Source organism: Heptranchias perlo, chromosome 22, assembly GCF_035084215.1.
Source record: "Heptranchias perlo isolate sHepPer1 chromosome 22, sHepPer1.hap1, whole genome shotgun sequence".
Taxonomy (NCBI): Eukaryota; Metazoa; Chordata; class Chondrichthyes; order Hexanchiformes; family Hexanchidae; genus Heptranchias; species Heptranchias perlo.
The window spans coordinates 7,002,280-7,009,637 of NC_090346.1; the positions used below are offsets into that span (position 1 = coordinate 7,002,280).

The 7,358-nt window shown below is 43.2% G+C and overlaps 1 long non-coding RNA gene across 3 annotated transcripts in view; it reads left to right on the forward strand.

Annotated features, from left to right (window-relative positions):
- The window catches only part of LOC137340442 (uncharacterized), an 80,767-nt gene extending 79,267 nt beyond the window's left edge, over positions 1-1,500 (forward strand). For all 3 annotated transcript variants that reach the window (XR_010966807.1, XR_010966806.1, XR_010966808.1), the window contains one exon: positions 1,236-1,500. This is a non-coding gene — a long non-coding RNA (uncharacterized lncRNA). The remainder of the gene's footprint in view (positions 1-1,235) is intronic.
- Positions 1,501-7,358: the final 5,858 nt, after the last annotated feature.

Here is a 7,358-nt window from a genome sequence, read left to right on the forward strand (position 1 = left end):
GGTGAGAACAGCATTCAAACTATGATGCTCGCCCTGAAAAAAAAGATGCTCTTAGTAAACAGCAGGTCAGTCAGAAGCTGTTAAAAAAACAGGTTAACATTTTGGGTGCGGACTTTTGTCAGAACATCGAAACATATAAAATTCTAACAGGACTAGACAGACTAGATGCAGGGAGGATGTTCCCGATGGCTGGGTAGTCCAGAACCAGGGGTCACAGTCTCAGGATACGGGGTATGCCATTTAGAACAGAGATGAGGAGAAATTTCTTCACTCAGAGGGTGGTGAACCTGTGGAATTCTCTAACACAGAAGGCAGTGGAGGTCAAGTCTCTAGATGTATTCAAGAAGGAGATAGATATATTTCTTAATGCTAAAGGGATCAAGGGATATAGGGAAAAAGTGGGAACAGGGTACTGAGTTAGATGATCAGTCATGATCATTTTGAATGGTGGAACAGGCCCGAAGGGCCTAATGGCCTACTCTTGCTCCTATTTTTTACGTTTCTATGTATGTTTTCTATGGCCCCAAAATGCCACGGGTGGCGATCCCTGAAGTTGCACTGGGAATGCACTGCTGATGCCCTCCAACACTGCCCTACACCAGAGTTTGTGGGGTCAGTAAGAGGGCACCTCATTTTCATGGGGCAGGTGAATGCAAGTGTCACCTTGAAGTGCATCTTTGGCACCCAAGAAACCGAGGCAGTTGCCCACCCACCCATGGTGGAGAGTTGCCCAGGTCATCCCCCACTCCCCTCCTGATCCCAGCTCAACCACTGAACGAGGGGGCCAATCCAGGAAACAATTTGTTTTTCAAAAATTGTCCTGTATGGTGGTCCAGACCACTTGGCAGTCCTGGGCCCCATTCCCATGCCCTCTCATCTCACTTGGCGTAGGGGCCGTTATTGATACATTGGGTCTCCATCCAGAACCAGGCATGGGAACTCCTGGCATAGGGAGTTCCAGCTGCTGCCTCGACATCTGGCTCATCATTTGCCTTGTAAGGGACGGATTTAAAGTTCCACCCCTTAAAAGACGATGTGGAAAGTGGCAGAAACGGTAGAGACCTGATATAGCCTGGTGTCCTGTTACTTTGGGGGTTCCACCATTCCCCATTGAAGTTACGGTGGGAGACCAGTCGAACCCTGTAGAATTTCAGGGCCTGTAACTTTATCTTTTAATTTTCAGTTCTGATGAAGGGTCCACACCAGAAATGCTAACCCACTTTTTCTCTTCGCAGATGCGGACAGGCCTGCTGTGTGTTTCCAGCAATTTCTGTTTTCATTTCAGATTTCTAGTACAATACCCACCACTTATGCCGTATATGGTCAGCTGCTTATACCGGGCAAACACACTAACCATTTGCCAGTACAATAGGAGTCCATTACAAAGGCGCCATTTATAATGTATTAACGCTGTATTATATTAATGTATTATAATGTATTAATGTACGCTAACTATTTCGAGCAGTACAATAGGTTCTTCAATAAATTTGAATCTCGTTAATCCCCTGTATTTGTGAAATCGGCCTTTTGTCTTGGTTATTGGATTCATCAAAGGCATCAAAATAGAGCCGTGATGGGGGAAGGAGGAAGAGAGAAATGCACAACCGAAACTGGTCATGAATTCATAGGCTGCCGTTTGATCCTTAGCACCTGAATATTATTTGATTTCATCCTGTCCAGAACATGTTAGCTAGATTCAGTCTGTTAGAACAACGAAATGAGGAAGCTCAATACTGAGATCGAAATGACTATTATGGTTATAGCGGGCAAATCACGTTAACACCAACCGCTATAGGTGGTGGAGACTGCTTAGCAGTTTTTTCTTGCTTTCCATGGTTAACTAGCCTGCCAACAACCACTCTCTGGGCTCACACACGAGGAACAGCAGCTTGGATATTACTACAGGGCTGTTGGTATCTTTAGACCCATACCACGGAATGAGTCAGCGTAGAGGAGGTGAGAAAGTCAAAAAAGGGGAAAAAAAACATTGATACATTATTTTGGGGCTTCACAATGGCTTAGCAAGTTTATCAGTTAGCAGATGAGCCATACAGAGCAGGAAGATCCCAGGTTTAATCCCTGATCTGTGCTGTGTTGGCTCATTTCAATTAAAGAAGAAAGAAAGAAAGAACTTGCATTTATATAGTGCCTTTCACAACCTCAGGACCATAGAACCATCCCAATTGGCCTCACCAGCTACAGAGGGAAAGTCAGCCAGGGCTCCTGATCGCTAACCAACAACCCTTGCTGGAAATGCATATGTGGAGACATTGGGGGAGAACAGAATCAGACTCGGCTGTGATGCCTTTCATTGAATAAAATGTGAACAATCACCGTCAAAAGTCAAATATAAATAATGGCTCTTTGAGTGAGGTACCGGAGGGCAATTAAAATCTATGGAACCATTCACGGCAAGGAGTACGCGCCTTCAGGAGAGGATGAGAGGGAAGAATGTTAGCAGAGAAAAATTAGTGCAAAAAAATGTTATTTATGATTCAAAGTCTTCTCAGTTTCCTTGTTGAAACTAAAAATCATATTATACCCACAGTCTCGTGAGGAAACATTGACACCCACAGGAACCAACAATTCTGGCCATCTAGATGGGATATTCAATATGATTCATATTTTGTAAAGCCATTAATATTTTTACACCTTTAAAAAAATCTATGGAATAAATAAATTATTACATCTCAATGTTCTCAATTTGTTACTGTAAAGGCACACACAATTAAATTGTGGTTAGTTAGGTCGAACAGGTTAAGAAATAGTCCACAGAGAATCTCGTTGAGGTTCACAACTGTTCCACCTAACAACACTGCGGCAATATCTATTAATGAGTTTCCACTGATGGAACAATTGAAGATGTTTGCTGCCATTTGATGCTGTCAAATGGAAAATGTGAAATTAAATCAGAGGTATCTATGGATCAGACTCTTGAGACCTTCTGAGGTCTGGGGAATAAAGGAATGAAGTCCGTGGTCTGGACTGCAGTTATACCATAGTGCCGGTCTCAGGCAGGTAGCTATAGAGTGAGAAACACAGCCCAGCAACACCCAGATTATACTGTGTCTTGCATACTGCCTGTCAGGAGAGAGCTTTACACGTATGGCACACATACATACACAACCACACGCACACAAACATGCACTCGCATACATACACACATACATACAAACACATACACACACACACACATATAGACACACACCCAGGTCCACTCCCCAGTGCCTATTTTTAATGATAGGAGAGAGGGTTTGTCTTTCTCATAACATTAAAAGAGAATCACTACTAAGTTTATAAAGTGCCCAGAAAACCCAGTGCAAAGCCGAATGTGAGATGGCCTCCTGAAGAGGGTCTCACACTGCTTGGCTTTAGCAGACTTGGAAATCATATCAGGAACCACCTCCCGAATCATACAGTCACTTTTAGGTCATCGAGCATTTGAAACCGCTTCACATCGATGCAAAGTGGCAGAATAACTGCAGCCTTGGAACTAGGTCTTCTATTTGTGTATCACTGGTGCATCCTGCATCAGCATCTTTTTAACTAGTGAAAAGGATGTTATTGTCCCTTCATCTGGGGTGCTTGTACATTAGGGGTCTGTCACATTCATGGGCTAAACCCACTGGAGTTTAAATTGGCAGCGCAATAATTTGTACTGCTTCATGGCTGTGTTACTACCTTTATTTCAACATCCGAGAATGACCATAATTCATTCACAGCATCATTGCTCTTAATAATGATGATACTCCAGGAGTATTTAAGATATATTTTAGAGGCTGGCTTATTTAGACTGAATTAGCAGCACTATTGGACAGAAACCCTCAAAACATCTCAAAACGATTTTATTTTACTTTTTGAATATACATTTATGTGTATTTGTAAAATGCCATTGCTAACTTACATCATTTCTCCATTACAAAGGGTGCTTGGTGCAGGAGGAAGGAGGTTAATGCTCCACATACATATATATTGGAATGGGGAGGAGGCACTTTGCTGCATATCTTAGTTGAAAAAGTCTTCACAGTCAGTTTCTCCCCCCGCCCCTATCCATTTTCTCCCCTTTTCTGAAGATGGTGCCTCTTGTCCACAGTCCTATGGGCACAGGCAGTCCTTAGTGGCCTATACTTCACCGATGTGGTGTGCGAGTATGAACAGTTGAAAAAATTAGCCTGGCTCTGTGCCAGTTCAAACCTTACTAGATCACAAGAGAATTATGGATGAGGAAGGTTATTCAGCCCATCTCAATGTATCCATCCAGAATGACCCTAAAGTCCTCCCATTGCGGCATCCATTTGGTTCTTAAATGATTCCAGGGTTTTCACCTCCACCGCGTTATCTGGGAGTCCATTCCATTAAGTGCGAAAAGTATAAGCAATAAACAAGCGGAGAGCCTTGCTGATTTTCTCCACAGCGATCTCCTGATTTCAGCCTGGGGAAGAGGTGGAGATCAGACACTTGCCGAAGGGAGGATGAAAAAAGTTAGAGGGAAATCATCTCAGGACAGTCTCCCGGAACTCCCATCAGCCATCATAGAGCAGCATTGATAGATGCCTAGAAATAAATTGTCTGCCTGTCTTCTGGCCATTCAAATGGTTTAAGGAGAAATGAAGTGAGAGAGGATGATATCAATGTGAAATAAGATACCAGACACAAGTGTATGAATTGCACTAGAGAGTGATTGCACTAGAGAGGGTACAGAGGAGATTTACGAGGATGTTGCCAGGACTGGAGAATTTTAGCTATGAGGAAAGATTGGGTAGGCTGCGGTTGTTTTCTTTGGAACGGAGGAGGCTGAGGGGTGATTTAATTGAGGTATATAAAATTATGAGGGGCCTAGATAGAGTGGACAGAGAGTACCTATTTCCCTTAGCAGAGAGGTCAATAACCCGAGGGCATAGATTTAAAGTAATTGGTAGAAGGATTAGAGGGGAGCTGAGGAAAAACTTTTTCACCCAGAGGGTGGTGGGGGGTCTGGAACTCACTGGCTGAAAGGATGGTAGAGGCAGAAACCCTCATCACATTTAAAAAGTACTTGGATATGCACTTGAAGCGCCATAACCTACAAGGCTACAGACCAAGTGGAATTAGGCTGGGTAGCTCTTTTTCGACCGGCACAGACACGATGGGCCGAATGGCCTCCTTCTGTGCTGTAAATTTTTCTATGTTTCTATGAATTTACACTGAAAATTTCAGAAACTGCAAAAAGAGAAAACAATTGTCAAACTTCCCATACTTTGTTTGACACCTTTCAGAAAAAGTACTGCAATCTCCAACCAACTTTATCTTCTCCATTATCTTCTCAGACTATGATCAGGCTTTTGTAAATTACAAAAAAGGTAGTTGGATTTCCTCCCCTTACCCCTAACATGATTCAGTAGGCTTATGCACCAGATACTGAGTCATATGGACTTGGAAGGTCCCAGCTTCAGCTCTGGTCTGTGTTGAGCTACTAGACCTCAGCCAGGGCAGCATCGCAGATGGTACACTTGGCTTTGTGTCTCCAGGTTAAAGAGGGGAAAAAGAAATCAGCCAGGATTGGGGCATTGCAGTAAGTCTGAATGCCCCTGGGCTATGGAGAGGGAAATCAGCAGCTTTCCTCTTCCTGATCAATATCCAGTGAACTCCTGCTGGAAATATATATTGGATAAGGATGTGATTGGGATTAGCTTTGATGCCCCCCTATGATCAAATGGCCTTCTGGCACTCACCGTCTAGACTTGCACATGAAGAATGAGATTCTAGAGAGTGGCTGGCACCATATACCTCGAAGGTGAAGGGAAAAAATTGAAGAAAAGACATGCTTTGCGAAGACCATCTAAATGATTAATCAGTGTTCAAGGCTGCTGCTTACTCCGTTCAGTGATATGAAGCAAATATGAGGCCTTCCATGGTTCACTGATTTAATGTCTTTCAATGTGCCCTAATTTAGCAACATTAATTCATGATGTGCAGCACATACTACAATTTGCATATGGTAGATATTTTTGGTACACAAATATTCTGGTTGCAAAATGTTTGCATTAATACACTAATTTATCAATGGCTTTATCTCATAAGGGATATTGGCTTTGCAAACAAAAAATTCCTCTTTTTGAACAAATATTTTTTGGTTTCTTTAATCTACAAAAGCTCTCTGTTCAATATTTCATCAATCCAAAGAGAGTGGTATCATAATGTGAGACTGTGGTAACTGCAGGAAGCAAATTACTTGAGTGAAGGGTAATCCTAATCGTCAACTCACACACCCTGAAAAGGGTGAGTCTTGCGCTATGCTTCCTGATGGCTTAGTAAATTCACCTAGTAAGATAAGCCATACAGACCAGGTCCAATCTCTGGCCTGTGTTGGGTTGGCCAATTTCAGTTGGAGTGGCAGTAGGAGCTCTACAATTGACCTCAATGTCCCTGGGTTAACAATGGGAAATTGTCCAGGGTTCCTACTCCTGACCACTGGCTGACAACCCCTGCTGGAAGTGCATGTGGATGTTGTGTGAAACAGGATTGGGGCTCATCTGTGATGTACCACACTGTCAAATAGCCTATCAACCCAACACCATCAAGACTTACACGGAAATAATGGCTGCTTGGGTGAGGTACCAATGTCTGTGGAACATTAGTCCAACAAGGAGTCAATGCCTTTAGGAATGGAAGTGGGGGACAAGATCAAGGGGACTAAAGAAGGACTATTGAAGATTCTACAAGAAGCTGTGCTTATTTTAAACAGAGTGCCTCACCAGTCATGTGCTGATCCAGGTGTTCATTCACTTGTGCCAAAAACACTATTACAGCTGTGGTATTCACCAGCTATATGCTTGTCAGACTAGGGAACAATCTCCCATAACTCATCGTCATAGATGACAGATCCTCTGTACAATTTTTCCAGTCAATAGCATCTCTACAGTAGCCATGGCTATATAACTTCAGTTGTATGTGTGATGGAATATCACTTGACAGAAGAATGTGCAGAAAGGTATTCTCTTAAAGCAACATTCTGTCTTGAAAATGCAATAAATTTATGCTTGAAGTGTTCACCTACCTAATTGAAAACGCATATTATTTATCACACTAAAAAAGCGCAGCCAATCCGAGTTAGATCCAGACAGCGGTACCTTTGTCTACATCCTTTAATTCCCCAATCAGCAACCCGATCCTGTTCTATTTGATGTTATGTTTGCTTGACCTCAGATACAATGGCCTCAATTTTAAACCCCCCCTCCCCCGACAAGCGGGTGAGGATTGGTAGGGGGAGTGGGGGGCCCGATATTTCACTCTCCCCACCTCCCCACCCCCAATCACGGTCCCGATATTTCACTCTCCTCCCTCCTGATCGCGGCCACGATCTTTCACTTTCCTCCCCC